Raw genomic sequence first — 27,387 nt, 5'->3', positions numbered from 1 at the left:
TGGCACTGTAATTGTGTTTTCAAAATGCTATTCTATCTTTCTATCAAGCTAGCTGCTTCAGGATCTTAGGAAACATGATAAAACCAGTAGATTCCATGATCATGGGCACACTGTTGCACTTCTCTGACTGTGAAGTGAGTTCCCTGGTCAGAAGCAATGCCATATGAAATACCATGACATTGTATACATAGGCATTCTTTAAGTCCATGATGGTAGTTTGGAGTAAGTGGAAATGGCAAATCTACAACCAGAATAAGTATCTACTCTAGTAAGGACAAAACATTGTCCTTTCCACGGAGGAAGGGGTCTAATATAGTCATCCTGCCACCAGTTTGCTGGCAGGTTACCCTGAGGAATGGTGTCATATATGGGACTCAGTGTTGGTCTCTCCTGTTGGCAGATCTGGCATTCAGCAGCAGCTGTAGCCAGGTCAGCCTTGGTGAGTGGATATCCATGTTGTCAAGCCCCACCTCTGCCACCAGGGCCACTTTGTTCATGGGCCCATTGAGCAATGACAGGAATGGCTGAGGACAGAGGCAGACTGTCCACAGAAAAGGTCATCCTATCCACTTGATTATTGAACTCCTACTCAGCTGAAGTCACCTTTTGATGAGCATTTATATGGGATGCAGATATTTTCACATCCCTCCTAGAGGCTATTTGGCTTTCCTTACAAATTGCCATTCTCAACTGCTGGGCTGCTGACCTGGCTGCCTGACAAATGACCCTAACTAAGACCGGTGGTGCCTGTCAATATTCTCATGGCATGCCATGAATGATATGGTGCTGCCTGAGACTACAAAATAAAAAAGAAATGAGCAGCTCAAACCCACAGGTTGATGGAGGATACCAGAGGGAAAGATCATTATCTGAGAAAGAACTGACAGGACTCTGATAACTAATCTTCACCAGGCTTCTCATCTGGGCTCCACAAAACATTGAGTTGCTCAGACCAAGGTATGTCATACCTATGCTGGACAGCCTAGCATAGGATGTCTCAGTCAGATGCCATGTTTGTGATCAAGTAAATTCAAAACAGAGAGCCCTTGCCTAGGAAGGGGCAAGACCCTGAAAACTCTGAAAGTCCCTATTTCTATGAAGGGCATTACACCATGAGCCCATCATACCCAGGTCAAGAGAGCAACCGTAGATGACTATCCCAAATGGACTGTCTTCAGACTACTCATTAAATTTAAGATTTCATTGGACCCCAGGCCCTTGCATTCTTTTCCTCTCTACATCTTCTCGAGTCTTATGTGTGTTATAAATACATGGTCCAACCGCTTTCCTCAAGCCTGCATCTAGGAACTGAGGAAGAAAGACAGAGGAAAGTGCCTAGTCATACTAGCTAATACTAGTATGATACAGACCAGTAACCCATATTCATCTTGACCTTTGTTCACTGATGGCCGCTTTCAGAGTTTGGTAGAGTTTGGAGAGCAAAAACATATGGGAGTTTATCTTTTGAGATAGGAAGACAAAGTTTACAAATCTTTACATGCCCTGGAGTTGGGCCTCCTAGTTTCCGGGAACAAGACTGGGGGTGGTAAAACAGAGGCTTCCTGAAAATATGCAGATTAACATTTAGAAAGAAAACTTCTCCCTAAAAATGAACACTTGGAGAATGTAATTCAATAGCTATAAAAGGAAAATCTGGAAATTCTGTAAGAAAGATTCGGGCTTTGCAAACCAGGGAAAACCTGATGAATCAGACTCTGTCATAGGAAGGGACCTTAGAGATACAATTAACCATTTCTAGCCAGATATTAGAAAGAATTGCTGGTGGTTATGCTTAGACATCCAGCCCTTATATTACATAGGGACAGGAACTAACAAGACTGTCTGCCCATTGACCAGCAAAGCGCACTGTGACTAGGGGAAGCCCAAATTGACATTAGAAGACATATAAGAGGCTAAAAATTTGTCTAATATCCAAAACCTTTGGCCTAGTCACTTCCCCGTCTTCTGATGACTGCTCTTATATCTTATGCGTTAATTCATATTCATAATGGCAATTAGACTGAGCCCCTGAGACTACTTGGTGGGTATGTACTAATGGTTTCCTAAATGCACCTCTTCTTATGCTTTCCAAACTAAGTGGACAGGTTGATCAGGACCTAGAGTTATTAAAAGTTTCTATTTATAAGTTAAAACATCAGTTAGATTCCCTGGCAGAAAGGTTTCTACACAATTGGTGAAGTTTAGAGTTACATCCCATGAGATAAAGGGTTTGGGATAAACCTGTTGTTTCTATGCTAAATGATAAGGTATAATTAGAGAAAATCTTGCCATGTTTGGGGAAACCTCAAAAAAGAAAAGACATAAACCAAAGAATGGATACCAATCTCTGTTCTCCTGGTCCCACTGGCTAACTACTCTGCTATCAGCACTGGCTGGGCCTTTAATTCCCATTGATTGGATTAAAAGAGACCCTGCATCTTAAACAGTCTGGCCAATTAGCAGTATGAGGCCATGATTTCACTCATTCACTAAGACCAGTGGTGAATGTAACAGGGCCCCAGACCTTAGTAGGTCTCAGACCTTACTTAGCACAACTGACTCCATGATGGAAGAACAATTCAGGCTATAAAACTCAGCATGTAAACAGTTATCACCTTCCAAAACTAAAACAAAGGCCTAATGCATCAGTCCACAGTTCTGGAAAAGTCTCTAAATGTACTAACCTTGCTTTTTGGCTTCTGTAGTTTTGCTTCTGGCTAACTGTTCATTTTAATTGAAGTATCTCAACTCAGAACATGTCTTTTGTACTTAAATGCTCACCCTATGAAAGGGATCCTGAACCCCCCAGTGTAGTCACCAGTCAGATAATAAAGACTTTCTTTTGACTTAAATCCATATCCCAGAAATCTTCTTTGGTGTGTACCCTGCAACAGTATGAGGTACAAAAGACCCATAGAAGCCAATAAGCTTTTTCAAGAAATTTGGGATTAAACCCCAGGCCCATGTAAATACTAGAGAAGTTCTTTATGACAGAGACACAATGTTAGCTGTTTAAACATATTTGTATTTCCTCTGAGAATATTACACAGGTATATAATGTATTCTAATCATATCTACTCACTATTCTCCCCTTCCAAATCCTGCAGGACTGTCCTCCAACATGTCTGCCTCTCAATTTCATGTCTAATTTTAAAAGGTCCCACTAAGTCTAATTAGTGCTACCCATATGCCCATGGGAATGATGCCATCCATTAGAGCATAGCCAACTTACCAGTGGCCTCACACCCATGGAAATATGACTCTCCCTCCCCTAGCACTCACAGTCACTTTTCCTTAGCACTTTTAATCAGTCATAAGTTCCAGAAGTAAACAGTGCCCTAGGCAAAAAGAAGCTTCTCTAACCACAGTTGAGAGCAACACAAATTTGTGGGTATTCCATAAATACATCAAAGGTATTTCAACAATATGGCCATTTAGCAAAACAATAGTAATAAGTTCCCATAGAGCATATAACTTTCCCAGGCATGGGATTCTGACCATGTTTACAATACTAAGCATGAATTTCCTCCTTTGGCTCAGACCTCAAATCCAATCACAAACCAATTAGCTATTTAATAGCATCTATGACACTATTGCACCAGTGGGCACATCCTGACTGGCAGGCTCGTTATTGTGTTGTGCAGGGTCCAGTGCTGGTAAGACCAGTGAATTTAGAGAATTATCTGTTTAATATTTTGTTCTCAGCATGGTGAGAATAGGGGATTGAAGCCAGATACTGCTATTGTGCTGCGGTTTATATGTGACTTTACTTCAGTAGTATTTGGTTTTAGGAGTTGAGTGCACACACACATTTACAGATTATTCCCTCAGTGAGTATGATGTGACCTTCTACATCTTTTCTCATTAACTGTGATTTTAAGCCTATTTTGTCAGATACTAGAACAGTGATATTCGCTTTTCTCCTAGGTCCGTTTGCTTGCAAACCTTTTCCCTATAATTTTAAATAACAATAGTTTATTCATGCTCTGAGAATTTCATACATGCCTACAATGTATTTTCATTATATTCACCCTTATTCTACCCTCTAAGTTCTCCCAAATCCATCCCAGATTCACCTCTGTCACAACCATTTAAAACTTTATATTATTTTTCTTCCTATGCCTCACAATAACTAATCTGTACTGCTCATATACTTATGGGTATGTGGCCATCCACTAGAGCGTGGTTGGCCTACTAGAGGCCATACTCTTAAAGAAAACTGATTATCTCTCTCTGCACTTTGACCAGATGTAATTTTCTGTGTTAACCATTTTCCACTGTATGGGGAAAAAAAATCTCTAATAAGACCTGGCAACTGCACTAATCTATGGAAATACAGAGATGAAGTTAGAGGGCAGTTTGTTACTATAGCTGTGCAGCAAAAATAATAGGAGTAGTAGAAGAGCTCCGGGGGCCCATGAGCTCTTCAACCATGAGTTGTTAGCCAAATGTACAGTTCCAGGTATGTATTTACTCCTGTGAAACGGGTCTTAAGTCCAATCAGAAATTGATTGACTTGTTACCACCATGATAATTCATGGCACTGTGGGACCTATGGGCTTCTCTTGCTCTGCAGATCCTTACTGTGGCTCACAGGGTCCACAGATAGATACAGATCTTATGGAAGGGGGCATAGCAGCACACTAGTGATAGAAAAAGAATGTAATTGGAATTACCCTACACAGGAGAGAATGCTCCTTCCACCTGCTTTAAGTTGCCAAATAAAAAGCATGGTGCCCCTCTAGTTATTGGTCAGGGTGTTCAAGAAACCCACAAAACAGAACAGTCTACTGCCATTGCTCTTAGATACCCACCAAATTTGATGGTAAAACCTTATTGCTTAAGGCACCACACATTTTGATCAAAGGGCACACAGAAACAAAGATAGTACTAAGAGAAAACTTCCACCTGGCTGGCTTTCTTGAATGTTGTAGATGATGCTATACAGGCTGCTGGTAAATAAAGATCAATGGTCTAATCTTTTCCCATCCTTTCACCTTAATGTAGTATCTGTCTCTTTTTGTAAATCACATTTCTCAGAAATAAAGCAAAATAATAAATGGTTCTTTCTTTTTGATCCATTATCCTCATCTCTGTCCTCTGACTGGGGAAAGGAGACCAGTACTACACAAAATTATTTTTTTCTTTTCCCTGTCTTGCTTAATTACTACTTAAATTCTACTGTACTTAATCCTTCTTATGGCCTCGTAGTTTTTTTTTTCTTCAGTCTAAAGGATTCCTAATAGTGTAATCTGTAGAACAGGTATAGTGCTTATATATTTCTTCAGTCTATTGTTTTTTTTGTTGTTTTTTTGGTTTTTTGGTTTTGTTTTTTTCCGAGGCAGGGTTTCTCTGTATAGCCCTGGCTGTCCTGGAACTCACTCTGTAGACCAGGCTGGCCTTGAACTCAGAAATCCGCCTGCCTCTGCCTCCCAGAGTGCTGGGATTACAGGTGTGCGCCACCACCGCCCCACTCTTGAGTCTACTTTTATTGTGGAAAGATTTTGTGTTTCCTTCAACTATGATGGGTGGCTCTGTTGTATGTAGTAGTCTGGGTTGGCAGCTGTTATCATTCAGAACTTGAAATGCATCAGTCCAAGCATTTCTGGCTTTTAAGGTGTCAGTTAAACTATAAGAGGGCCCCAGACCTTAGTAGGCCCTCAGACTTTAGCACAACTGACTCCATGATGGAAGTACCATTCAGGCTGTAAAACTCAGCACATAGACAACACTACCTGCTAAAACCAAAACAAAGGACTAATCCATGAACCCCCATAGTTCTGGGAAAGTCTCTAAATGTACTAACCTTGCTTTTTGGTTCTTGTAGTTCTGCTTCTGGCTGGCTGTTCTTGTTAACTGAAGTATGTCAACCAAGAACATGGTTTTTGTGCTTAAGAGCCTATCTCGAGAAGTCTCAGGTCAATACTGGAATCCAGAATACCTTGTGTAGTCACCAGACTGCTAATAAAGACTTTCTATTGGCTTAAACCCCCCATGTCCAAGCAGTCTTCTCAGATGAATACCTCACAACAAAATAATCTGTCACCCTAATGAGCCTGCCTTTATATGTGACTTGCCGTTTCACTTTATGCCTTCAATACAGTTTCTTTGTTTTATTTATATTATGAAAGTGTGTCCTTTTATAATTCTTCTTCTGCTTCTCTGACTATAACCTGTAGATTTGGTCTTCTCTGAGTGTGTGTGTACCTTGGAATTATTTTTCTTTATTGCACTGTTCCAGTTCCTCTACCTTGTCTTTAAGTTCAGATGTGCTGTTCTCCCTTGATTCAGTCTATTGCTAAAATTTTATGCAGGGTGTTTTATTAAACACACTGTGGTTTTTTCCCCAGAATGTCAGATTGTTTTATATTCAGCGGTTCTAGTTCCTTGTTGAAATCCTCTTTCCTATCAACTACTGTCTTTCTGATTTTCTTCAGATATTTGCGCCTTTGAATCCTCAATCTGGCATTTTCATCTAATTCACTCTTATTGAACGCTGTTACTGTAGGGTTAATTGTTTTTGGATTAGTGTTCGTGCTTTGTATGTTACTGCACTGGGACTTATGCAGCTGTTTTTATTTTGTTGCTTGGCTTGTTGCTATCAGCTGTGTTCTTTCTGTTGAAATATTTGCAGTGTTCAATTGGGACTTGGATCCAGTCGAATGAATACATGGTGTAGTTTGGAAAATAATTCCTCAGTTCAGGATCTCAGCGTCCCTGGTGTAAAGTCTATATTATTCTCTGAGTTGAATATTAACTGAGAGCACAACCCCAGATGTTCTGTATTATTGATATTCAATTGTCACGCTAGTCAATTAATAACGGTGACCTCTTTAACTTTAATAACAGTTGGAGGAAAACCAACCAAGGATAATTAGGAGTATGCGCAGATTTTAGTTAATAAGATTAGGAGCTGGGGCTGGATAAATGATCCAGCAGTTAAGAGAGCACATGACTTTTGTAGAGGACCTGAGTTCGGGCCTAAGAATTCATGGCTTGCAGCTATCAATTGACTAACTCCGGCTCCAAAGAATTCAATGCCTCCTGCCTCCCAGGACACCTGCACTCATGTGAACATACTCACACACGTGCACAGAATTTAAATTAAAAACTGAAGGTGGATAATAAAGTAGATAGGAAAGGAAGGCTTGACTACTATTATAGTCTATAGGTTTCTGAGACTGTTAAATCTGTGGAGGATTAAAATCAAGAAGTAAACCAAAGAGGAGATATAAATAGAAAAATAAAACAAAATATGTAGGAATAAGAGGGTTATCCAGTAATTAAAATAATCACATTTTGGCTCCAATTAGCCTTAGGGACTGACTTTAAATTGGGGCACATTACTTGAATGGTCTGCTATCAAGGGTTCCTGTGATCCTTCTGTGTGTCTGCCTATTTTTCTGGAGTTATTTGGACATTCATATATTACACTATTTATACCCATCAAAGACAAAAAACAAAGCCTGACCAGTCTGAAGTTTATGGCACTGCTGTTTAGAGAGAACACCAAACAGCAGTGATAAATGACCAGCTATTTTAGAACAGTAACCAGTTCTCTTAACTCCTTGCCAGTTTCCAAATCTGCCCCATTCAAATATTTCTCCCAACTTTCCCTAACCATCTGTTTAAACAGTCCCGTCTTCCACTTGGCCCAATACTAGCAGCTCCAAGAGGCAACCAACACTGAAGGTCATAGGGTCAAGCAGTTCTAACAGCTAAGAATTCTTTTGTTATTAGATATTTTCTTTATTTACATTACAAATGTTATTCCCTTCCTGGTTTCCCCTCTGAAAACACCCTATCCCAACCCCCCTTCCCCTGTTCACCAACCCACCCACTTCCCCTTCCCTGTCCTGGCATTCCCCTACACTGGGGCATTGAGCCTTCTCAGGATCAAGGGCCTCTCCTCCCTTTGATGTTCAACAAGGCCATCCTCTGCTACCTATGCAGTTGGAGCCATGGGTCCCTCCATGTGTACTCTTTGGCTGGTGATTCCCTGGGAGCTCTGGGGGTACAGGTTGGCTCATATTGTTGTTCCTCCTATGGGGCTGACAATTCCTTCAGCTCCTTGGGTCCTTTCTCTAGCTCCTCCATTGAGGACCTTGTGCTCAGTTCAATGGTTGGCTGGGAGCACCCACCTCTGTATTTGTCAGGTACTGGCAGAGCCTCTCAGAAGACAAATCTATCAGGCTCCTGTCAGCAAGCGCTTGTTGGCATCCACCTTAGTGTCTGGGTTTGGTGACTGTATATGGAGTGGATCTCTGGATGGCCTTTCCCTCAGTCTCTGATCCATACTTTGTCTCTGTATCTCCTCCCATGGCTGTTTTGTTCCCCCTTCTAAGAAGGACCAAAGTATCCACACTTTGGTCTTCCTTCTTCTTGAGCTTCTTGTGGTCTGTGAATTGTATCTTGGGTATTCCAAGCTTCTGGGCTGATATCCACTTATCAGTGAGTGCATACCATGTGTGTTCTTTTGTGATTCGGTTACCTCACTCAGGATGATTTTTCTAGTTCTGTCCATTTGCCTAAGAATTTCATGAAGTCATTGTTTTTAATAGCTGAGTAGTATTCCATTGTGTAAATATACCACATTTTCTGTATCCATTCCTCCATTGAGGGACATCTGGGTTTTTTCCAGCTTCTGGCTATTATAAATAAGGCTGCTATGAACATAATGGAGCATGTGTCCTTATTACATGTAGGAGCATTTTCTGGGTACATGCCCAGGAGTGGTGTAGCTGGGTCCTCAGGTAGTATTATGCCCAGTTTTCTGAGGAACTGCTAAACTGATTTCCAGAGTGGACCAGCTTGCAATCCCACCAGTAGTGGAGGAGTGTTCCTCTTTCTCCACATCCTCACCATCACCTGCTGTTCCCTGAGTTTTTGATCCTAGCCATTCTGATATAGTTACATTCTGGTGTAAAGGGCAAGTTGACTAGCAACTGGGAATTTTTAAAGGTCCAGATGCACATGATAGATCACAGTAGCAGCGCCGTATTGACTTTGAGGTTCACCATGCGAGGTGTGCTGAACCTGGTGATAGCCAAGCCTGTCTCAGAAAACACAGAGCTTGAGATGACTATTGAACTTTTTTTAATTTTTGTTTTTGAGACTTTTGTGTGTATGTTTATTTTGTTTTTCAAGAGGGGATTTTTATGTATAGCCCTGGCTATCCTCGATCTCACTCTGTAGACCAGGCTGGACTTGAACTCACAACTCTCCTGCCTCTGCTTCCTGAGTACTGGGATTAAAGCTGTGTGTGCCACCACCTCCCAGTGACTGTTGCACATTTGGTAAAGCCACTTAGCATTTCAGAATCTCTTTCTTATTTTCTTGCTCCCAGGAATCTTACAAGTGCTTTGAATATGCTTCCTGTTGCTATGAGACACCTTTCCTTTCAATATGAGTAGACCAGAGCCCAGAAAAGAGAAGGATTCTCTCTTGGAGAAGGACTCCACAGCTGATTAATGACTGGGCTGAGGCTAGAGAAGGGATCTTTCCACTGCATTCCAGTTATGTCCATAAAGAAATGAGGTATGATTTGAACATACTACATGTGTGTAGGCTTTTCATTTCTCTTCAGGATTATTTGGTGCAAGCCCAGGGACAGATAGCATTGCTTCAGCCCAGGTTATGGTTTTCAATCACCTGGAAGATTAGGGCGCAAATCTTGGAAGGTTTTGTGTGTGGATTTGGGGGGTGGGGTTGTTGTTTTGCTTTGTTTTAGTCAAAGAACCAAGCACTTAAAAGTCTTGAAAAGTTTAAACGGTAATAGCTGCTCAAAACTCTGCCCGAAGAATCTCAACTCCTCACCAGATGTTCTTCAAGATTTCTGGCAGTGCTGAGGGCTATGTGTCTTCTGGGAGAGTGATCTGAGAATGTTGGCAAGCTGTCTGATAAAAATAAAAAAAAGCAGTCCCTTCTTCCTTCCATCCCATGTCCTTTGACTCCAGTGGGGGTGGACAAGTGAGCATAATAGATAGAAGAAAGTAATCTCAGCATTGTCTTACTTTCCTTAAAAAACAACTGGTAAATTCTCCACTGGGGAATTCAGAAAGACAAGTTTCTTCCCCAGGCACCTGGGCCAGAGTTCTGAGAATGATGGATTATTTCCTGAGTGCTCCAATTACCTACATCTGTGCTTTAAAGCCTGCATAAAAACTTAGTGTAAAACACAGTCTTACTACGCCTGCTATGGAAGCAGGTAGGCTGACTGGCTGCACATTGTCAGCTCTCCTTCTGCTCCTCCAGATCCCACCCCCACCACCCCGCCAGTCCCCCCAGCCCCAGCTCTGTAGCAGAACATCTGCTGTGGACTCCATTTGCTCTCTGGCCACATCATCACCAACAGATCACAAGTATCTTCTCCCCCAGCCTTCCTTCCCCTAACTTCCTCCATTATCCCGGCCTCCAACTGCAGCAGAAGGCATTCCCTGGGAACACACCAGCTGAGCAGGCCACGGAGTCATGTGCACTAACTGGAGACCAGTCCCTCTTCTCCTCCAAATGCAATCCCAGCTCTCATCTCGCTGGCTCTGCAACAAGAAGCCTTCCTTCTACCCGCTGCCTCATCTCCTGTAGATCCCCAGACCTTCCCCTCCTTACCTCCTTCCCTTCACTCTTTGCTTTACCACAGCCCCCAACACCAGCAGGCATCCCCTGCTGACCCACAGGCTACTTCTGCCAGGGAAGCAGGTAGGCTCACCGTATATCTTCCCCTCTCCATCTGTTTCTCCAGATCTAATCTCCCAGTCTCTGTAGTAGGCCTTCTGGGGTGACCTCTCTTTACTGTCTACCTCCATTCCAAGGAGACAACAAGCAGATTCTGGTGGAACACCTCTGCTTCCTCCCTCTTGTGAACCCCTCCAGTGCATTAACCTATCCTCATTCGTGTCAGCTCCCAAATACTCAAAAACACATTTCACCTGAACCTCTAGTGGCCACACCTACCAGGTTCACAGACCTGATTTCCTGCCAGGCACCACACAACTGCCACAAAGAGATCTGCTTTGTTTCTGAGTTCATGGTCAAATGTGGAAAAGTTTCCACTGTTTCCTTCTAATCAGGAGGTATAGTCTTTTGTGTTTGGGTGAAATGTATGATAAATATTATTTAGATCTATTTAGTTTATATTGTCTGTTAGCTCCAGCATCTCTCTGTTTAGGTTTTTGTTCTTGGCTCTTTTTTTAAAAAATCCTTTATATATTTGTGAGAGTGGGGTATTGAAATTTCCCACTTTCAGTGTATGATTTAAGTGGTAATAGGGTTTCTTTCACAAAATTGGATGCCCTTGTGTTTGAAGCACAGATATTAAAAATTGCAATGTCATCTTGGTGGATTTTTCCTTTGAGGATGTAGTTTAAAATCCACAATTTCGAACGTACGTTCAGCTGCTCCCTGTGTACTCTCTCTTTGATGTTTGCTTAGCCTGGCTAAAGAACCTTTGGTTTAACCTGTCTATGTCTCCTGAGTGAATTACTTCTTTCAAGAAAATGAGAACCGAGAGACACCACCCATAAAATTACTAGATTATTTCAAGAATTTAGGAGTGAAATTAACAAAGAATATGTCAAGAAGTATTGGAATGGAGATGTGAAACATTAGATACTGTGGCTAAAGAAAATTTCACTGAAAAACCCGAGAAAGTGAATTTTGGTTGAAGATAAGAGTTAATAAAGAGAATAGTCATTTCATACAAATAGACATTTATGCATCAACTTCCAAAAAGAAGAAATAAAAAATGCTTGGGTAGAGAAATTATGTGATTGATTGATGATTGATTGGTTGGTTGGTTGGTTGATTATAGTATTGGGGGTTGACCCAGGGCCTATTGTATATAAGTGCTCTACCACTGAGCTACAACTCCAATTCTGTGATGTTTTATGTTCACTTATTTATTTATTTACTTTTATTTATTGAAGAGATAGCATATGACGTGACATATATGTGGAAGTCAGAAGACAACCTACAGGGACCAACACCTGCACAGCTTTGTGATTGGCCTAATGAGGGTGACAGGAAATGAAGAAAGAACAGACACACATACAGAAAAGTAGGGATTGGATGGGTCACATGCTCTAGTGGAAATGAACAAACAGCCTGGAAAGTCATTGCTACACTTATAGCTGAACAAGCTAATCTATACTGAGGTGGGGAGTGAATCTCAGTGGCAATCATCTTGGGGTAGGAAGTGGAAGTTGATACTTTCTGCATTCATGTCAACATCTGTGCTCACACCTGGGGAAGACTCTACCATTAAGTTGAACATGACCCAGGGAAGACTTAGTCAGTTCCCATGGGTCTGAAACAGTGGTGTCTTTGACATGGTCATGTTGATGTCATGGTCACTTGTACAGGGTTACATCATTCCCCACTTAGAGGAGTCCTTTCTTTCTACATGTGGGCTCTGGGAATGAAACTCAGATCAGGGTTGAGAACAAGGAATTTTATGTGCTGAACCATCTCGACAGACCTGTGATAGATATTTTAAAGGACCATTTGGGCTGTTCTATAGAGAAACCGCCAAAGAAAACCAAGGACAAGGGGCTGGATCAATAGTTAATAAAGTTTTGATGCTTTTCTAGAGGATCAGAGTTCAGTTCCCAGATGTTATATGACAGACTTTTCCTGAGGATCCATAACACATAATAACATACACACACACACACACACAAACTCCAGAGAGACATAACCCAAGACAGACTGAAGTAATGATTACACTGAATTCTAACTTTGTAGACTGCCACGAATTTGGGGGGGATTAGGAACAGGAGTGTAGATATTTGGTTATTTGCAAGATGACTCAGAATAGCAGCTGCACCACTGACAAGCCCACCCAACACAGGCAATGACTCACAAATGGTACCCTGGAGCTTTCTGTGCAAGATGCAGGCAGGCCATAGGTGCACAACATCTCTCTTCTCTGACCTCAGCTGCTCAATCTTCTATCACAGCAGAGCTTTACTGTTATAAAGCTGGGGAGGGGCCTTCAAGAATCTTGAAAGTTTCTACTCTCTGGTATATTTGATACTTTATTTTTATTTCAGGAGTTTCATTCTTCCTGGCAGGAATGCTTCAATTAGGAGGAAACTGGCATAGAACACTAGCACCTAAATCTAAATCTGACCTCTCAAAATGAGCTGCAACTCCAGCTCTAGGGGAGACTTCTCAAGAAGTCTTCTGGGTCTATGGGTACACATGCACACATTCACACACACACACACACACACACACACACACGTGTAACAGCCATTGATTAGCATGGTGAAAATGATTGAATTCTGGTAAGTTCTTCAAAGGCAGAATCATCAGGATTTGCCAACCCTAGAGATATAAGGTAATATTAAGGCTGAAAGCAAACAAGTACAAAAATATTACTTCCTTTGAAACTCCAGTGAAATTTCAGGTTTCTGTCTGTATTAATCAAAATTTTCTAGAGGAACAGACTAGATAGGGTTTTGTGTATATAGGCTCAGAATCTCCTAAGGAGACAAGTCTCTGGCTGATGAGGGAATGTCTAGATTATTTTAGCCTGTGGATGTTTGAGTAGAATTATTTAGATCAGACTGATTGAGATGGAAAGACCTACCTTGAATACAGGCAGCACTATTCCTTAGGCTTGACACATAACACATAACACATAACAAAGAGGAAGGAAGCTGAGCATGAGCATCCCTCACTCTCTGCTTCCTGGCTACGAGGACCATGTGAGTAGCCGCCCCCTGTTCATGCCACTATATTCTTCCTGCAGTGATGAGCTCAGTCTCCTTCAACTGTAAGTCAAAATAAGCCTTTTCTCCTCCAAGGTGCTTAGAGTATTTCATCATAGCATGCATGGAAAAATAGTTAATACGGGTACCTGATAGCATTTTGCATGTGATATATTTAAGTGAAAAGATTCCAGCAAAAAGTCTATAGGCCTATAAGATAATTAGCAGCTGGACTGGCTAGATTCTTGTATCCCAAGCAGGTAAACACTGAAATGCCTGTATAATAATTTTAGCCAGTCCACAGGACATGAACATCATCATTTAAACATCATTTCACCAAAGGTTAAAAAAATGCACTTCTGATTCTCATGCTATTTCACAATCTTTCTGGTATGACTATATATATAACTTAAGTGGAGTATGGGATTCTTCAAATAACTTGTCTACAGAATGTAAATCCCTAATTAAAATACCAGATGTTAGCCAATGTTCTTAGGATGTGGAATGTTGAGTAACACTAACCAGACACATTTATATGCTATATACATAAAACGGCCTCTGCATATGTGTATCCTCTTGCATTCTCTTTGCTAACATATTTAAATACAAATTAACTTTGGTGTTCTGGCTTGCTTTCTATTGCTATGATAAATACCACCAGAATTAACTTGAGGGAAAAAGTTTTATTGGACTAACACATTCTGATGGCCATCATTGAAAGAAGTCAGGATAGGCACTTGAGGCACTTGAGGCTTTAACAGAGGCTGTGGAAGAGCGCTGCTCACTGCATTGCCCCCACAGCTAGCTCCATTTGCTTGTTTATACAATGCAGAGCCGCTTGCCCAGGGACAGCTCCACCTCCAGGGGTATGAACTCTCACCCATCAATCGTTAATCAAGAGAATGACCCCAAAGGTCATTTTGCTCACAAGCCAATTTAGAAGCACATTCACAATTAAGGTTCTTTCTTCCTGGATGATCCAAGAATGTAGCAAATTCATAAAAAAAAAAAAAAGTTGGTCTCAGCTCTGGAGACCCAAAGCAATCAGTTGCTGTGAAATTTTAGAGATGTCCTGAGTTCTGCACCTAAGGGCTTAGACTGTTGTTGGGATAGCATGGTCTCGTTAGTTAAACAGGTCTAAATTCTGTTCTTTGTGCCCATCTAAGTTCATAAAGATCTCTTCAAATGCTTTCTTTTTTTCTGTTTTTCTTTTTCTTATTGGTCTTTTTTTTTTTTTTTTTTTTTTGAGACGGGGTCAGTCTCACTCTGTAGCCTAGCCAAGCCTAGAATTTATAATCCTCCTGTCTCAGCCTCCCGAGTACTGGGATTACAGGATGAGGTCTTTTCTTGTACCACTGTTCCACCTCAACCCTGTGCCCATCAGGAATTGTTTTACTGTTTCATTTGCAATGTCTAGAAAGAACACCACCAGCACTTGTGGGCGGCAAACCTCAAGCACCTCCAGTCTCAGATTTAGCTTTGTTTCCGTGGCAGGGATGAGGATGCCCAGAGGAAGCAGCTGTTGATGTAGTGCATGAACAGCTTCCCTGACTACTGTCATTCTAGTCTGCTGCTCAATGGCTGACCTATCAGGCGGTAGTTAAGCACTGACAGCCTATGGTTTCTATTGTGCTTGGATGTCTTTGAGCACAGGATCAGGAGAGGTTCCTTATTGTTTGTTTATCTTATATTCCTCCTCCTCTTCTTCATTTGCTTCTCCCCTTTCCCTCTCTTTCTGTTCCCTATGTTGACAGTACAAACTAGTTGGAGTGTTTCCATTTGGCTCTCTGAGCAAGCTCCACTATCTATGGAGCCGGAGACCAACCAGTCTGGATCAAACACACTTCAGACATTGTAAACCTGAGCTTGATGACTTGAAGCTATCTAATGCCTTTCAGGCCAGCAATTTAAGAGGACCTTAAGGACCCGATGATGTCCCCTTTGCCTATGTAAGACCTGAGAGCCAGAGGGAACAACCTGAGGAAAGACACAAAGATGAAGAAGAGTAATTGTCATCTTCGTCCTGTTAACCGCAAGGCAAGAGAGCACAGTCCACACCCCAAAACTGCACTCACTGGGAATGGCTAGGCAAGCTGGGATGCGTGGAGCCCTTCTTGTTGCTCCATTTCAGCGCAAGCAGCACACAGCTTTCCTCCAGCACCTTATAGGCAGCAAGAAGACAGACTGCTAGGGAAACCATCATTGCTAAGGGAGGACCAGGAAGACATGCATCGTTGCTGCTTCTGAGCTGGAGAACTGTCCTATCACATGCTTGATCTGTTCTTTTTCTTAACTTATACAATTTTACAAGTAATTTTTTTCCTTTTTTAAACTTAAAATTACATTTATTTATTTATTTATTTATTCGTGAGGGGCAGGGAAGAAAACTTTGTGGAGGTCAGAGGATAATCTGACAGAGTGGATTCGTGCCTCCCATTGTGTAGGTCCTAAGAATCAGAGGAGTCTGGCCTGGCCTCAAATGCCTTTACCCACAGAGCCATCTCTCCAGCCCTGGATCTGTCATTGTTGCTTGTGTTAACTGGCTATGGAAAGCTGCTAAAGAGACTTGTTGTCGTCTCTCTCCTCCTCAGGCCTTTATTTGCTCTTTTCTAGTAGAATAAACCAGCCCTCAAATTTTAACCATTCTCATTTCCTTTCTTTCGTCTGCAATTCTCTCTAGGCCCCGGGTTCCAGTGTTGTTACAAAGGCCCAGTTTTATGCCTAGCACCCCAATTAATGTTTAAACAGTTTTCTGAGGCCTCTGAGTTGGGCCCTAACCCTCTGACAGGCTTTCCCTGAATTCTTCTGCTGTGGGGAAGATCTTGTACCCATGTCCCCAGTTCCTTCCTGTAAATGGACCAACAATTCAAAACTTCCAAGCCTACCATTCACTCCATCCTGACTTGCTCTGAAGAGGAGGCCATCATGCCTCAAGATGCCCAAGAGGCCTCTGCCAAGTGGTCTGAGACTCAACACCCAATTTCTGAACATTCAAAAGTTAAATCATTAGAAGTACAGTAGTCCCCTCTGGCCTGGCTAAATTGCACAATTCTAAGGCTAACTGTTGGAATTTCTCCGTCCATATATGCTTTCAGTCTTGCAAAAAATATTTTTCTATTCATCATGCCATTACTTTGTCCCAGTAGTTCTGTGACATGCCAGCCTCGGGCTTGTTCCCACTTAAGTGGAGTCTAAGGACTATAGTGATCAGATCATCCTGTAGTCATACTGACCAAAGGTAACACATATCCCCCCCCCCATTTAATACTATTCTTCGGTTTCATGATCATGTTGGAGAAGAATATTGATTTTAGTTAATAAAATTTCTGCTGTTAGTGGTGGACAAGATGGCTCAGCCGATAAAGGTGTTTGCCATCAAACCTGACAACCCAAGTTTAATCCCCAGGACCCACATGAAGCAAAGAGAAAACCAGTTCTGGCAAGTTGTCCTCTGAGCTCTACACATCCATTGGGGTAGGCTTCTGCCCCACATAAATAAAGGAATTTTTAAAATTAGAAATATACAGTGATATATGCTGATTCTCAAAGCAGTGCTTTTGAAATATTGTTTTACTAATTTTTCGGAGTTTCTATAAAATGTATTCTGATCATATTGACCCTCCCCCAGTTCCTTTTAGATCCACCCCGCCTTCCCTCCCCCCTAACTTTTTAAATCAGTCAAGTCCAATTTGTGTTGCCCATGAATTCTTGGATGAGTGGGCCTTTCACTGCAGTGTGGTTACCTACCAGGAGCCAGATCCTTGAAGAAGGCTCCCTCCCCACCCCCTCCCATTTTCCTCCCCTCTCCCTTCCCCCCCTTCTCCCTCTCCCTCCCCCCCCCTCTCTCTGCACCTATCAATAGCCAATAGTTCCCCACTAGGGATAAACTTCACACTCATCTCCCCCTCCATGTTGAGATTTTTAACTGGCCTGAGTTTACTTGTGTCTTGTGAGTTCGCATGTGCAACTGTCCCACTGTGTCTGAAAAACATTGTTTCCTCTTTTTTCTGTACTCATCCACTGCCTCTGGTCATTCCGGCCCTTCTTCTGCAAAGATCTCTGATCCTTAGAAGGAGGAGGGGATGTGATATAGATGCCCCATTTAGAGGTGTTAATCCCATAGTTTCTTGCTCTCTGCATCTTGACTTATTATGGGTCTCTGTGTTAATTTCTATCTATGCAGAAAGCAACTTCTCTGATGAGTGTTGAGAGATGTACTAAACAACGGATATAACAATAAGCAATAAGTCATTAAGAGTCTGTTTAATACTATGTCAATTTAGCTGAATAATGGTAGTAGCATACTGAATGTAGGATATTTGAAAAATAGAGGCTGCCTATTTGACAGGGAGGCCTTGAAGATCTGCCCTGCCAAAGACAGCAGATCACACTGGCCTTTTCAGCCCTTCCCCAAGCTTCTCAATAAAGTATTTTGACTCCAAAAAAAAAAAAAAACTTAGAAAAAAAATAAAACTATAGTATTGCACAAGGAAGGAAAAAAATAGTTCCCTGAAATCTACCATCTAGCCTAAGCATCATTTCCTTGCACACTTTTCTAATAGCATACATAACAGCTACAGTAATAACTAGTAATATTTAATGAGACTTACTGCGAAGCACTGCACTAAGAAGTTTGTATTTATTATCCAATTTCAGCATTAGCAAAATCCCTATGTGGCACATAGCAGCATTATTATTTTCCTTATTAAAACTGATGAACTAAGGCACAGAGCATTGCAGTTGCTTAACGAAATTTACCATAACTATTTCTACCTGTGGTACGGTAAGCCGATTATGTCCAATTTGTCTGGAAAATATTCACTCAACTTTCTTTGCCACAGAGATTCCAGTTCAACATAATTACAGAATCTTAAATGTGTTTCTACCCCCTCAGTTGGGGAGTGGAGTAGACTCTGCAAATCAGCTTCATATTCTACAAAAAGGGGGAGTGAGAAAGGAAACTTAAGGGGCAGATGAGAGTGCATACAAGTTAGAGAAAGCCAGAACCAGGCAGAGTGAACCAGTAAACCCCAGTAAGCCTGTATCCTCCTTCTGTCTCATATTTATTAGAACTCCAACACTGATCAAGTGACCAGACGTCATCGGCTGGTCTCAAAGAAGATAGACTAGCACTAGGGCACTAACAATGATTAGCTTACAGCAATGACAGCAGTGCTCTCCTCCTTCTCCAGTGACTAGCCCCAGTTCTATCTAGGAAAGCATACATGAAGGTCATCTAAAGGGCTTCTGCAGAAGCTTTATATCCCCACCTGGTGACACACATGGCTCCCAAAAGACATTTCTGTTTGCCTCCTTGGGGATATAAGATTAAGAGTCAGCAGAGACTAAGAAACCCTTGTGGTTGGGTGGGACAGGTTAAAATCACTACTAAAGCCATATGGAAAGTCTAAAAATATTGGAAGAGTTAGATGGGCAAATTATGGATGGGGAAGAGTCCACAAAAATGCAGAAGTAACTGGCAGAAGTAATTGAACTTGGCTACAATATGAAGTCCTGTGATTAACCTAACATAGGTCATATGCGCACTAATAATAGGTCATATGCTCACTAATAATAAATTTGGAATGCAATCTATAACTGCCAGGAAAAAAGAGAAAAAGTACTAGGGCAGCTACCATTAGGATTATCCACTATTCATAGATTTCATCCCCTCCTCACACAGTGTTTGTTTTGAGGGACACATGAAGCACCCACCCCACTTCCTGCAAGAACTGAATGTCTTCCAGACAGAGGCAGAATCCCTCCCGAGAGCCACTCGAAATAGCCATAATCTGTAAGCCTTGTCCTGGGCCAAAGTGACCAAACCCCACTAACCCTCCCAGTCCATACCAGGAAAAGCAGGCTCTGTCCAGACAGTTTGTAATCAGAAACTAGAGATCCTAATCAGTCTTAACTGCCTCCAGAAATTGAAAATCTAGTAGCTGTTGGGAACACTACATTTTGTCAAACTCATGGAAAGGGAAAGAAATCAGGATTGCAAAGGCGGGAGTAAATGTGGAGAGACGAAGGACCATGTAGACCAATGTGATTAAAAGTAACAGGCTCACCTTGGTGCCTGATGACTTTCTAGATTTTGGCTTCAGTTTCTCCCAAAGCATGGCTTTTCTTACTGACCTTGTGTTCCATGATATGCCCAGCACCTTATAACCCTTTAACTAAGTTAGCCCAAATAGATTTCTGCTAACAATCACAGGGATCTCAATGCAGATACTCCATTGTCTAGTCATCGAACAAATGAAGTCAGTATGTTTGTTTTGAGGAAGCAAGAGGCCTCTAGAGGGGCTCTTGGTGATGTATGGCCAAAGTGCTCTGCTATCTTGGGAAACCACAGATATTTACTGGACCTAAGTCTGAAAATACTTTGGAGCAATCTCTAGATTTCTTGGGATCATTGAATTTAAAAGCCCAGGAATGGACATTTTGTTTTTCTTCCTAATAGAAAACATTCCACGACAATAGGTAGCTTCAATAGGATCCTTCTTGATAGCCCCTCAGCCCACCTGGGACTATACTCCAGCTCCTCTAAGGCTACAGTATTTCCATTAGGCTCAAGTGCCCATGTTTTCACACAGTGGGGCAGTGACCTGCCCATATGAAGTGCTCAGTAAATATACACTGACTGAAACCAAGAGTGGTGAGGAATTCGTAATCACAGCACTTGGAAGACTGAGACAGGAGGATTACCACAAATTCAAATCCATCCTTGCTATGTATCAAGATGGAAGGGACTTAGAAAGGAAGGCAGGGGAGATAAGCATATATTGAATATATAACGGAATAAATGGGTATAAACCTGTCACACTAGGAATCAGGAGGCCGCAATAAGACTGAGAATGTGAGGCCAGAGCGGCCTGCAGAGTGGGGTCGAGGCCAAGCTGAACTACATGTTAAAATCTTGTTTTAAAAACAAACTTTGAAAAAAAAAACCTTTTTTTCCTGACTGACTGCATCTTATGTGAGAATTCCACACAGCGTTATTAGTGCTGCAAAGAGCAGTGCCTATCAATGCACAGGACTGAATTCACACGTGGCACCTAGGATAGCCTTTGTCACTCATGACAGAGCTGTGCGATATTCGGGAAGTTATTCCTCTAACAGAAGAAAATAACAAGTTGGATTGTGTTGTTTCCGCCATGGGAATATATTGTTTTAGGACGTCTTTGTGTTCTCTTCCTTTAGCCATATCTTTACTTACATTTTACATCTTCTCAAACCAGACAGCAGAAACCAGAAATCTGCATCGTCAGCTTTCTTTGTCACTACTAGATTACAAACTTCAGCTTAGAGCATGCCAAACATATGAACTCAATTTCGAGTTGGAAAACTATTCCTACCACAGCCTCCCAAGGGTTTGCATAGGTTAGATGCAAATATAATGACATTTCATATAAGGATCTTAAGTATCTGCAAATCGTGGTGTGGGCGGAGTCCTAGCTCCAGTGTCCTGTGTGTACTAAGGGAGGAATGGACTATGAAACGGACTTGAAGAGTAGGTGGCATGCAGGGGACCTGGGGAGGCACTTTTTCAAAACAGACTAAGCCATCAGCCCTGATGCCCATTCTACCAGGACTCTGAATTCAGCTCAGATGTTTCACTGGAGTGCTGTCTGACCAGATGCTACTAACTGGTATTCATACTTAATTCAGCAGAAGCTTATAATAAGGCCTGTTGGTCTAATCTTTTCAGTGTACTCACTTATAGGAGAGAATCAAAAGTAATGAAAGCCAGTGTGGTTTCATCATAAAACACCGACTAGGTCCTTGTTCTGTGTTTATCATTGCTCTAGGCACTGTCCTGTGCATTATCTGTAATCACTCACTTACCTTGACCTTTGTACCATCTGTGCAGTAGATGCTGGGAACCCACAGAGAGAACAGCGTGTTCTCCTAAAAAGATGCTGGGGAGAGATGGATGCTCATTTCATATTTGTTGACCTTATCTTCCACTCAGACTTATTAAAGCTACCCTTCCCGAACAAGATATATGAGATCCGTTGTCTGTGGAAACAGACCTTTTGTGTGTAGTATTAGACAGGATATCATTGCAGTGTCTAAAAAAAAAAAAAACTGAAGAAAGAAAATAATGATGGCTCAAACAAAATGGGACTTGATTTTTCTTACAATGGTCTAAGCTGCAATGGGATCCCTGTTCTTTTAGGTTGCCAGGGAGCCAGGCAGCTTCTGGCATATTGTCCAGAGTCTGGAAAGTAGTTTTACCTTTGTGGTAGTGTGTGTTTATCAACAGTCAGTGAGAGAGTGGAAAGGGGACAGAATAGATTTGCACCTTCCTTTAAAAACACAGCCTGTGGCCCACTTGAGCATCCTCACTGTTATCCCCCACTTCTCTATTGACCAATCGGTCTCTCTTTCCACAGTCAGTCCACCCCCATTTTGACATTACCCCCTTTCATACTATTTGAATCCTGCTATTCCCCTCTCTAACACTCCTCTGCCTCAGTCCCTTTTGAGTTTCCTGAACCAGAATTGCTACCTGCATCCTAAATACTTATCCCCACCTCCACACAAAAGTGTAGCCCAATCCTCAGCAAAGAAGCCTCTCTTTGGAACAGACAGATACCATTTCTAAAATCCACACTTGGTCAAAAGAGAAGAAGTAGTCATGGGATACTGGTGGCATGCAGTCACAATGGCAACATCGACAGCACAACTCCTTTGCCCTAGGCTCTGGGAATGTTTCGGAAAAGACTGCAGTGAGATTGTGTCCCCTAGGAATGACAGGGCAATTGCCCACCATGATGCCTCCACAATAAACAAGACCTGGAAAAATGACAACACCAGGAGACATGCTAACATGAGAAGGGTAACGATCATGGGGCCTTGCCCTGCAACAAAGATGTAGTCAACTAAGGGATGCTGAGGCAGAGGGCACAGTAGTCTCCCCCGACCCCCAGGGAGGAGCTCCTTTATTGACTATTCAGTACCATGTGGTCAATCCTGAACTCCCTTTCTGGAGCAACACTGAAAGGATTAAGAAGATTGGGTTTATGTGGTGTGTGTGTGTGTGTGTGTGTGTGACTGTGTGTTGTCTGTGTGTGTGTGTGTGTGTGTGTGTGTGTGTATGTGTGTCAGGGAAAGGGGAGCAAGGGTGTGGAAGAAGTTGGGGGAAGGTGAGGAAATGGAGGGAAATTATAGAATGATATTTAAATTTTTTAAAGTAAGTCAGCAACAGCCCATATCAATTCTACTTGCCTTTCAATGGCAAGTCTTATACTTCCCTCTATATTTGTCACACTGCCATTCCTACCTATAATGAAAGAAAAATTGATTCTCTGCAGCCATGTGCCAGTTAAGCCCTGTGTGCTATATTACTGTGAGGGAGAAGTAAAGAACAGATTTGGAATAGTATCAAGTGGTTTCTGCCACAGCTACCAATTCAACAATTTTTTAAGAAGGGATATTGCCAGGGAGCTAAAGATGAGACTTTCATATCTTCTGACTTTTGTAGAAGAGCCCAAGGGAATCCTTAAAACATCAACCGTATGATATCAATCTACAAAGTAATTAAGCTTCGATGATATTGAGCTGAAGGTTATTTTATAGTGACTAAAAACCTATTGACAGATCACATAATTGCTAAGAAGTGATGGCTACATCCACATTGAGCAAGCTAACATACCGAAATCCTTAGGGAAGAGTAGAGGTGGGTACATTAGATCAGTAACACATGGTTTTGATTACAGGTCACACCATCCAACTTCCTTTGTTTATTACTGTAGGATGGAAGTAGCATTTGAGAGTTCCTAAGTACTCATTTTCAGGATGAAGTGAGCTTCACACTGAATCCATGGATTCTGATAATATAGCAAGCATGTTTCCCAACATAGTACTTTCTTCAGCTTGAGCATTCTCTTGGGATTTTGCCCAGTGTGAGACATGCCCCGATATCCTTTTACCCATCCATCCATTGAATCAAGACTTGTTAGTTAGCTACTATAGGCCAGGTGTTGTGCTAATCACTAGTCCAGTCTGTGATTTTAGCCTGTAGCTGATATCCAAGGGAGGTCTCTCTTTTTCTGAAGAGAAAGATGGGAGAGAGGGAGAGACTGGGAGGAGAGGAGGGAGGGGAAGCTAGAATAAATGCCTTAATTGATAATAAAAATATTTAGGCTACAAAAGTGAAGGTGTATCTCAAAATGATCTCTAGAAGCATGGGCTGTGTGGCCGAGGGTGTGGCTCAGTGGTAATGTGGATACTTAACATGTATGAAGAACTAGGTTCCATCCCAGCACCAAAACAACCTTGACTTTCTCTAGGATTTGATATTTTGTTAAAAAAAAAAAAAAGCTCTATCAGTGTAGTGTCAGTAATGAATCATAACCACAAAGTACATCAGAATCCATAATGACCAAGTGGAATGACCTAAATATCACCCTCTTCATACCCTGTAAAACTCTGAAAGGTATTCCATACCTCGAAATGACACGTTAGAACAAATAAATACACTCATGAAAGCCATTTAGAAATTATGCGCAGTTGCAGCCCAGAGAAGATAAAATGGCATTTTCCAGCATCCAATTTAGGAGATTTATCTAATGGATTTAATACAGCTAGCAAGTGAAAAATTGATTGCTTCTACATAAGTGAAAAAATGTTGGGCAATTATCTGGTCAACTCTGAAACTGTGTACGTATTTAACATAAACTCTACTTTCATTACTTCTTACTAGCTGCTCTGTCTCAGCACCCAGCCACACTCCTCCCCCTCCCCCCTTTTTTCCCTGTTTGCAATGACTTAATTCTGAGGTTCATGTAAAGGTACCGTTCGTTAGTGGTTTAAAGAAAAAAAATGCCTCTCGTAGGTTCATATATTTGAATATCATCAGAGAGGAGAGCTATGTGAGAAGGAGTAGGGGGTGTAGCCTTGTTGGAGTGGCTGTGGCCTTGTTGGAAGAAATGTGTCACTAGGGGTGGGCTTTAGGGTTTTGAAAGCCTAAGCCAGGCCCAGTGTTTCTCTCTTCCAGTTGCCTGTGAATCGTGATGTAAAACTCTTAACTACCTCCCCAGCATCATGTCTGCCTGTGTGTGCCATGTGTCTCCATGGTCCCAGCCTTGGAGTAAACCTCTGAAACTGGAAGCAGGCCCCAATTAAGGGGTTTTCTTTTATATTAGTTGCTGTGGTCATGGTTTTTCTTCACAGCAATAGAACACTAAGACACCTGATACTCTAATTTTAATAATGACAACAATGTATAAAAGATATTTCAGTAAATTGGTGGCCAGATATTTTTCCTATAATTTATACTCCTATCATTCTCAGTTAGAAAAACTTGGACAGATATACTCAGTTATTTTCCAGAACAGATCCATGTTCCTTCTCACCCAGAGATGGGTGAGGGCTATCTTTATCTGATGCACATTTCATATACAAGAGGTGTGCTAGCAATGAAGCAATGTAATGTATTTAAATGAAAACTGGAGAAGCAGAACACTACATAGATTGCTATATGCACCAGGAGTCAGTATCTTTTACTAATTAATTTTACTTGGCATCAAGTACTTAATTTTGCCATTTATGTGAATTAAAATAAGGCCAGGTGTGTTGTCTCATGCCCATAATCCCAACACTCAGCAAACAGAGGCAGAAAGATCACGGTGAATTCCAAGCCAGGCTAGACTAAATAGCAAGACCATTTCTTATAAAAAGCAAAAACAAACAACAAAAAAAGAAAAGTATTGCTTACTTACTTTCAGCAAGAGCTTTACCTCTCAATTCCTCTATTTATAAAACAGGGATAACAATAGTGCTTTTTTGCAAAAAAAATGATAAGATACTATATGTAAAGTGCTTTGCACAGAACATGAGAATATGTGCTTAAAAGATATTAGCTATATTGGGGGCTGGAGACATAGCTCAGTGGTTAAGAGCACTGATTGCTCTTCTGAAGGTCCTGAGTTCAAATTCTAGGAACCATATGGTGGCTCACAACCATCTGTAATGAGATCTGGCGCCCTCTTCTGGTGTGTCTGAAGACAGCTATAGTATACTTAACATATAATAATAAATAAATCTTTAAAAAAAGTTTTAAAAAAGATATTAGCTATAGATAAGCAGGGTTTACTACCAGGGGCAATCTAGTCAGCTCCCCAATTCAAAGCAATATAGAAATTGTCTTTCATATGGAATCGAAAGCACAATGCATCTGTGGGCCACTGGGAATTAGTCAATATGTGAGAGAAATGCTTTCTTCCTTTTGTTTACCTTTTCCAACTATTCTGTAGCCTTACTACAAATCTATGAGACAGGTACTGCTGTCGCCCCAACATAACAACGATGAAAGCTGAGTCATGGGGCATATTATCAACATAGCTAGTGAGTGTTGAGAGCATGTTTTCAGTTCTGTATGTTTGTGCTGGTTAGTTTTTGTCAACCTGACACAAATTAAGAGCCCCCTGGGAAGCCAAAGCCTCAACTGAGGAATTACCTCTGTGGTGATTTGGGTAGGACTGTCCCCTATAGACCCATGTGTTTGAATATATTTGGCCTATGGGGAGTGGCACTATTAGGAGGTGTGGCCTTGTTGGAGGAGGTGTGTCACTGTGGGGTGGGCGTTCAGGTCTCCTAGTGCTCAAGCTCCGCCCAGTGTAAAATTTCAGACCCTCCTCCAGGCTGAAGAAAACAGTCTCTTCCTGGTTGCCTTCAGATCAAGAAAGATGCAGAACTCCTAGATCCTTCTCCAGCATCATTGGCTGCCTATGTTTACTGCCATGACGATAATGGACTGAACCTCAGAACCTGTAAGCCTGCCCCAATTCAGTGTTTGCCTTTATAAGAATTGCCTGGGTCATGGTGCCTCTTCACAGCAATAAAACCTAATAACCTCCATCTAATTAGCCTGCAGGCAAGTCTGTGGGGGGGATTTTCTTGATTAATGGTTGATGTCCAGGTCCAAGCCACTGTGGGTACTGTCTGGGTTGTAGAAGAAAGCAGGCTGAGGTAAGCACGAGGAGCAAGCCAGCGAGCAGCACTCCTTCATGGTTCACATCTCTCCTCTTGATTGAGTTTCTTGCACTGACTTCACTCAATAAAGGACTGTGATTGGTATGTATAAACCCCAAAACACCCCTTTTCCTCCTGAAGTTGCTTTTAGCTATGGTGTTTCCTCGAGGTAACAGAAAATAAACTAGAACCAAGTCTGATAGCAAAGGCTGGTCTTTGGTAACCCTGTGGAGATCCTGGGAACATTAGGCACCCTCTCATGAAACACTGTTTTTGCATGCCTCAGAAGTTGCCACTTCTGTTCCCACCATGCTCTCTATTGATAGCTTCTCTGTCTCCTCCTCACCACCCCACCTCAGCCCTCCCACTCCTCCCCACTCTTCTTCCTTCTCTCTCATTCTCTCTCTCTTTCCCCCTCCCCCTCCCCTCCCTGCCTCTCCCTGTCCCTCCCCCCTCTCCCTCTTTCTCTCCTCTTCCTCTCCTTCTCCCTCTCTCCCTCCTCCCTGTGTGTGTGTGTGTGTGTATATGTGTGTGTATACGCGCGCCTGCGAGCAATATGTGCATACATTTCTTAAGGGAAAATGAGAAAGCCCAGAAAAACATATTTATCACTTTCCTGTAGTTCTTATTTTGATAGTATTTTCTTATTTGACATTTTTGTAATTAATGATTATAAAAGCAATACATGGATTGATTA

Source organism: Apodemus sylvaticus, chromosome X, assembly GCF_947179515.1.
Source record: "Apodemus sylvaticus chromosome X, mApoSyl1.1, whole genome shotgun sequence".
NCBI lineage: Eukaryota > Metazoa > Chordata > Mammalia > Rodentia > Muridae > Apodemus > Apodemus sylvaticus.
Note: the sequence above shows the minus strand (reverse complement) of the source record.